The following is a 6901-nucleotide window of genomic DNA, read 5'->3' as shown; positions in this document are numbered from 1 at the left end:
CAGGGAGATCCTTGCTGCCAGTTTTTATTCGCAGCTCTCATAAATGAATCATATGGAGCAATTAATATGTGCTGTTTAAAAAAAAAAAAAACCCAAATAGAAGAAAAGGAAAAAAACATGTCAGGTTAAATTTAAATTGAGCTCTGGACATTGACTCCCCCTAACCCCCACACACACCTCCGCGCACACACGACATTGCTTGCAGGCCGGTGTTCTTTAGAGTCCTGCAGGCCTTGTGACTAAAGCGCCCAGAAGCTCCGCTCCGACGCTTGTAGTTCCAGGATACGTCCACAAGGAGGCAGCACTTTCCCGCGCTCGGCTAGGGTGGCTTGGGGGGAAAAGAGCCCTAGAGAAAGTGGTGTCCTGAGTGGTAGCTTCCAGTGGAATGTGCTAGAAGAAAGAGCCCAGGGCTCCTGTCTGGGTACTCTTTCCCGCATCGCGTTCCCCTTTCTCAGCAATCCCAAGCCCCACCATAAAGGTGATGTTGAGGCTGCACATCCTCCTTCGGCGTGGTGAGTCCCACAAAGGAGGCTGCAGGTGGGAGCCCCAGCAGCAGGAGACCTGGGGAGCAGATGACTCTTCCAAGCTCTTCCGGGTCCACCGTTCCTTGGATGTACTCGACTTGCGTGAGGTGTAGGAGGGCCTGCCTTGATCAGGAGATTCGGGTCCCACCCACAGGGGATTGGACACTCCAGACCCAAGAGGGGCTCATTCGCTGGCACCACATCCCCAGCACCCTCAGCTGCAACACAGTTCAGCCTGGGGGACCCGGGGAGACCCCGGCACCTGGGGTGTAACAGTCCAGTTCCTGAGGCCTAAGGACGATACTCTTGGTGGTACTTTCCTTTCCTTTTTTTTTTCTTTTTTGATTTGTTTAGTTTAATGCTGAAATATAGTTGACTTTCAGTGTTTGGGTGTTTGTTTGTTTTTTTTAATGTAGGGCAAACTGATTCCCTTATATATATACATATATGTCAACTCTTATTCACATTCTTTCCTGTATAGGTTATTAAGGACTGCTTGAGTAGCGTTCCCTGTGCTTTGCAGGAGGTGCTTCTTGATGATCTAGCTCATTATTGTGTTGTGTATGTGTGAATCGCACCTTCCTAAGTTCTCCCTACTGTCCTCCAACTTTACCCCAGTGATTCCCCTCCTTGGAAAGATAACTTTCTTTCTGAAGTCTTTGAATCCGTTTCATGAATCAGTGCCACATGAATTAATATCACATTTTAGGATTCATCTCTAAAAGATATCACGGTCAATCTGTTGTTCCCTGTCTGACTTCCTTCAGTCAGCATGACCATCTCCAGGTCCATTCATGTGGCTGCAAAGGCAGTAAATCACTTTCATGGCTGAGTCCTATTCCATGGTTCAGACTGACTACATCTTCCTGTCCAGGCATCTGTCCAGGCGCTTTTGGTTGCTTGCTCTAGCCATCAGTGCAGAGTTAATTTTGAGACGCAGCTGTCTTTTCATTATGATTTTTCTTGACATCCAAGCTGAGGATGTTGCCCGGCAGTGTGGTAGCTCTGTTTTTAGTGTTTCAAGAACCTCCACACTGTTCTCCATCGTGGCTGTTGCCTGCATCCATTCCTCAAAACAAGGTAGGAAGGTCCTATTTCGTGCATGCCCTTGCTTTCCTGCGTTCCTTGTGGGCAGACTGTTTGGTGATGGCCATTGTGACTGATGTAAGGAAATGCCTTGCTGCGGTTTTGTTTCCTAGCTTTCTTTTTTTTTTTTTTAATTTTTTAATTTTTTAAAATTTTAAAAAATTTTTTAAAATTTATTTTTTTTTAAATTTTTTTTTTAGTTTCTTCTCTTTACAGGTTTATTCAACACAAAACAACCTCTTACAACTTTACTGAGGTGGCTGACCACGTCCACGACCAAATCCGCCTCTAAATTGGAACTCAGTTGTTGACCCAGCCCCAGCCTCGGCTTTCTTGTCGGCACCAGGGGGCACGGCACTTTGTCTGTAGGTGTCTCTGTCGGCTTCCCCTCGCATGAGTCTTGCAGGTCGCTCTCCCTCCAGACATTTGGGCCATGGCCGGCCAGTCTCCGGACGGCTGCGGCGCAGGGTGGCGGGCACAATCTCAGGGGGCAGGTGGAGGTAATCGCGAAGATACTGGATGTCCTCGTTGGTGAGGTACCAGTAGAAGTGTCTCCAGGCAAACTATTCCTTCACGTAGCCTTGTGACTTGAGAGACTGCATGGCTTTCATGACATGAAGATTGGGCACATTCTTGTCTGCCCTGTCTGGGTGCTTGGGCATGTGGACATCCTTCTTGGCCACCATCACCCCCTCCTTAAAAAGGAGTTCATAAATGGCAATCCGGTTCTTTTTGGGCATCAACATCGCGACGGCTGCCGTGTCCGGGGCCGGCGCTGGAAAGGCTGTTTCCTAGCTTTCTAAAAGGGGCCTTATGGAGCATGTTTAAAGTATGTGCTTCTTAAAAAAAAAATAAAAAAGAAAAAAATATGTGTGTTAAATTAAAATTGACCTCTGGAAGTTGTGTTCCCCAAGATCTGCCCTCTTTGAATTCTTTTTCGATGACCTGCCATTGCTTGCAGGCTGGTGTCCTTTATGGGCTTCCCAGGTGGTGCTAGTAGTAAAGAACCAGCCTGCCAATGCAGGAGACACAAGAGACTTGGATTCAATCTCTGAGTCGAGAAGATCTCCTGGAGGAGGACATGGCAGCCTGCTCCAGTTCTTGCCTGGAGAATCCCATGGACAGAGGAGCTTAGCAGGCTACGGCCCACAGGGTCACAGTGGATCTGACACGACTGAAGTGACTTAGTATGCACCAACTCCGGGAGATGGTGAAGGACAGGGAAGCCTGGCGTGCTCCAGTCCTTGGGGTCACAAAGAATCGGACACAACTGAGTGACCGAACGACAACAATGTCCTTTACAGCCCTGCAGGCCAGGTGACTCTGAAGCTCTCAGAAACTCCACTCTGGTGCTCGTGGGAAACGTCCACGAGACCGCAGCACTTCTCTATGCTCTGCTAGGGTGGGTTGGGCAACCAGAGCCCTAGAGAAAGTGGTGTCCTAGGTGGTAGCTTCCGGTGGAATGTGCCAGAAGAAACAGCCCAGGGCTCCTGTCTTGGTGCTTTTTCCCACAGAGTGTACCTTTACCCAGAAATCCCAAGCTGCACCCAAACGACGATACTGACCATGCTTCAGCCATACTGTGGGTGCCTCCCGAGGATGGAAGCACCAGGAGACCAGGGGAGCAGGTGACTTTTCAAAGCTCTTTTTGGCACATACGTCCATCATTTTTTGTTGTTGTTGTTGTCCTTGACTTGCGTGAGGTGTAGGAGGTCCCACCTGGCTCAGGTGATTGGGGTCCCATCCACAGAGGAACAGGGACTCCAGGACCAAGAGAGGTTCGTTCGCTGGCACCTCCTCCCCGATTCACTCTGCTGCACCGCAGTCCATCCGAGGACCCCAGGCGGCCCCGGGTTCCTGCGGTGTGACAATAGCCAAGTCCCCAAGCCCTAAGGGCAATGTTCTTGGCTTTTATTTACTTTCCTTATTTTTTTGTGTTTAGATTTGTTTTTGTTTCAGTATCGAAATATACTTGGCTTCTGGTGGTTTGGTTTTTTCAGTATAGCGCAAACAGAGTCACTTACACGTATACCATCTTGTGTTCACGTTCTTTGATGTACAGGTTCTTAGAGACTATTTAAGTAGCATTGCCTGTGCTTCGCAGTAGGTGCTTCTCGGTGATTTAGTTCATATATAGTATTGTGTCTGTGTAAATCCCACCCTCCTAAGTTCCTCCTACCCCTGCTCTTTACCCTCATTTTCCCCCTCCTTGGGAACTGTAAGTTCTTTTAGAAGTCTCTGTTTCATTCATGCAGGCATTTTTATCCTGTTCTAGATTCCACCTCTAAGAGATGTCAGAGTTGTTCTGTGGTTCTCTGTCTGACTTCCTTCGTTTAGCTTGACCATCTGCAGGCCCATGTTGCTGCAAAGGCAGTAATTCACTTTCCTGGCTGAGTCCTATTTCATGGTAGGGTCCAGGGAACCGTTGTTCACTTGCTGTGGCCCATGGTGCTGCAGTGAACTTTAGGGTACAGGTGTCTGTTCAAATTACGATTTTCCTTGGCCTGCCGTCCAGGGCTGGGATTGCAGGTCATGTAGTAGCTGTGTTCCTTAGTGTGTTCAAGAATATCCACGCTGTTCTCCATCATGGCTGTTGCTCACTGCCATTTCTCAAAACAAGGTAGAAGACTTCTGTTTCTGGCACGTCCCCCCTTTCCTGCATTCCTTGCGTGCAGACCGTTGGTGATACCATTGTGAATGGTGCAGAGAGATGCCTTGCTGCAGTTGTGATGGGCAGCTCTCGAAAATGAGCGTTATGGAACATATTTAAAATATATGCTTTTTAAAAGCAGAAGGGAAAAAAAAAACTCGTGTTCGTTAAAGTTAAGTTGAGCTTGGGAAAGTGGCCTCCGAGCGATCGCCCTCTTTTGAATTTGTTTCGATGACCTGCCCGAGGACATTGCTTGCGGGTTGGTGTCCCTTACAACCCTGCAAGCCTTGTGACCGAAGAACCAGGAGCACCACTTGCGCACTTGCAGTTCCAGCAAAGTTCCACAAGGCGGCAGCACTTCTCCACGCCCGCTAGGGTGGCTTGGGCAGCCAGAGCCCTAGAGAAAGTGGTGTCCTGGGTGGTAGCTTCTAGTGGATATGTCAGAAGAAGGAGCCCAGGGCTCACATCTTGGTGCTTTTCCGGCATCATGTGCCCTTTCCCAGAAATCCCAAGCCCTGCCCTAACTCTCAGCTGAGAGTGCTGTCAAACAAAGGGGGTGACTCAGTGACTCCCAAGGAAAGATGCTTCTAGTGGGAACCCCAGCATCAAGAAACCTGGGGAACAGGTAAGTTTTCAAAGCTGTTTTGGCACAGGGGTCCACCATTTTTTCAGTATATTCGACTTGCTTGAGGTGTGGGAGGGCCCGCCTTGATGAGGATTCTTGTCCACAGGGGACCCGGCATTGCAGGCCCAAAAGGTGTCATTCGCTGGCACCTCGCTCCCAGCTCCATCAGCTGCACCCCAGTTCAGCCTGGGGGACCTGGGTCAGCCCGTGCTCCTGGAGGTGACAACAGCCCAGGCTGAGACCCACAGGCAGTATTTTTTACTTCTCTTTTTCTTTTTTTTTTCTTTTTAGATCTGATTTTTTCTTTATGTTGGAACATAGTGGACTTACAGTGCTGTGGTTGTTTTCAGTGTATCCCAGACAGATTCACTTATTCACATATATATATATCTCAACTTTTAGTTACATTCTTTCCTGTATAGTTTATTGGAGACTGTTTGAGTAGCCTTCTCTGTGCTTTGCAGTAAGTACTTCTTGATGATCTAGTTCATATGTAGTATTGTGTGTATGTAAATCCTACCCTCCTGAGTTCTCCCTCCCCTCCCCATTTTACCTCATTTTTTTACCCCTTGGGAACCATAAGTTTCCTTCCATAGTCTTTGAGTTTGTTTCACAAATGAGTGCATTTATATCCTGTTTTAGATTCCACCTCTACTAGATGTCATAGAAGTTCTGTTGTTCCCTGTCTGACTTCCTTCAGTCAGCATGATCCTCTCCAGGTCCATCCGTGTGGCTGCCAAGGCAATAATTCACTTTGCTGGCTGAGTCCTATTCCATGGTACAGACTGACCACATCATCTTCTCCAGGCATCTGTCCAGGGAGCTTTTGTTCGCTTGCTACTGCCTGCGGTGCTAAAGTGAACTATAGGCTACCGGTGTCTTTTCAAATTATGAGTTTCCTTGGCCTGCAGGTCAGGGGTGGGGTTGCCAGGTCATGTGATAGCTCTGGTTTTGCTTTTTCAAGACTGACCTCCCTGTCCTCCATGGTGGCTGTTGCCCATTTCCATTTCTCAAAACGAGGTAGGAGGGTCCTGATTCATGCATGCCCTCCCTTTCCCGCATTCCTTATGTGTAGACTGATTGGTGATGGCCATTGTGACTGCTACAAGGAGTTACCTTGCAGCAGTGATTTGCAGCTCTGAATAATGAAAATTATGGAGCATATTTAAAATATGTGCTTTAAAAAAAAAATCAAATAGAAGAGGGGAAAAAATGTGCGTCGAATTTAAATTGACCTCTGGAAATTTCTTCCGCATCATCTGCCCTCTTTTGAATTCTTTTTTGATGACCTGCCAGTGGTCATTACTTAGAGGCTGGTGTCCCTTACAGGCCTTGTGACTGAGGCGCCCAGCACAGCTCTGGCACCTGTAGTTCCCGAAAATGTCCACAAGGCGGCAGCACTCCCCTGTGCCCCGCTAGGGTTGCTTGAGCAACCGGCGCCCTAGAGAAAGTGGGTAGCGGCTTCCGGTGGAGTGTGCCAGAAGAAAGATCCCAGGGCTCCTGTTTTGGTACTTTTCCCACGTAGCCTGGCCCTTTCTGAGAAATCCCAAGCCCCGCCATAATGGCGATGCTGAGGGTGCCTTCGTCCATAGGCAGGATGACTCCCGAGGAAGGAGGCTGCCGGTGGGAACCCCAGCACCAGGAGACCTGGGGAGCAGGTGACTTCTCAAAGCTCCTTTGGCCCAGAGGTCCACCGTTGTTTGGGATACTCTACTTGCCTGAGGTGTAGGAGGACCCACCTGGATCAGGAGAGTGGGGTCCCATCCACAGGAGACGCGGCACTCCAGCCCCAAGAGGGGTTCATTCTCGGGCACCTCGTCCTCAGCTCCCTCAGCTGCACCACAACCGGCCTGGGGGACCCTGGGCAGCCCGGGTCCTGCCATGTGACATCAAGAAGCCCTCATTCCCTGAAGCCTAAGGGCCGTACTCTTGGCTTTGGTTTCGTTTCCTTTTTTCCTTTTTAGATTTGATTTTGATTCTGTATTGGATTATAGCTGACTTACAGTGTTGTGGTTG

General features: G+C 48.9%; 1 protein-coding gene and 1 pseudogene across 1 annotated transcript in view; one reads left to right on the top strand and one right to left on the bottom strand.

Moving 5' to 3' along the window:
• FRMD4B (FERM domain containing 4B) overlaps nt 1-6901 on the top strand; it is a 360069-nt gene that overhangs the window by 84139 nt on the left and 269029 nt on the right. The gene's annotated exons all lie outside the window — the stretch shown is intronic.
• Nucleotides 1799-2413, bottom strand: LOC122424853 (annotated as a pseudogene).

The sequence above is a fragment of the Cervus canadensis genome, chromosome 22, assembly GCF_019320065.1.
Source record: "Cervus canadensis isolate Bull #8, Minnesota chromosome 22, ASM1932006v1, whole genome shotgun sequence".
NCBI classification, from domain to species: Eukaryota; Metazoa; Chordata; class Mammalia; order Artiodactyla; family Cervidae; genus Cervus; species Cervus canadensis.
The sequence above is the reverse complement of the archived record's forward strand: the minus strand, read 5'-3'. Positions and strand labels throughout refer to the sequence as shown.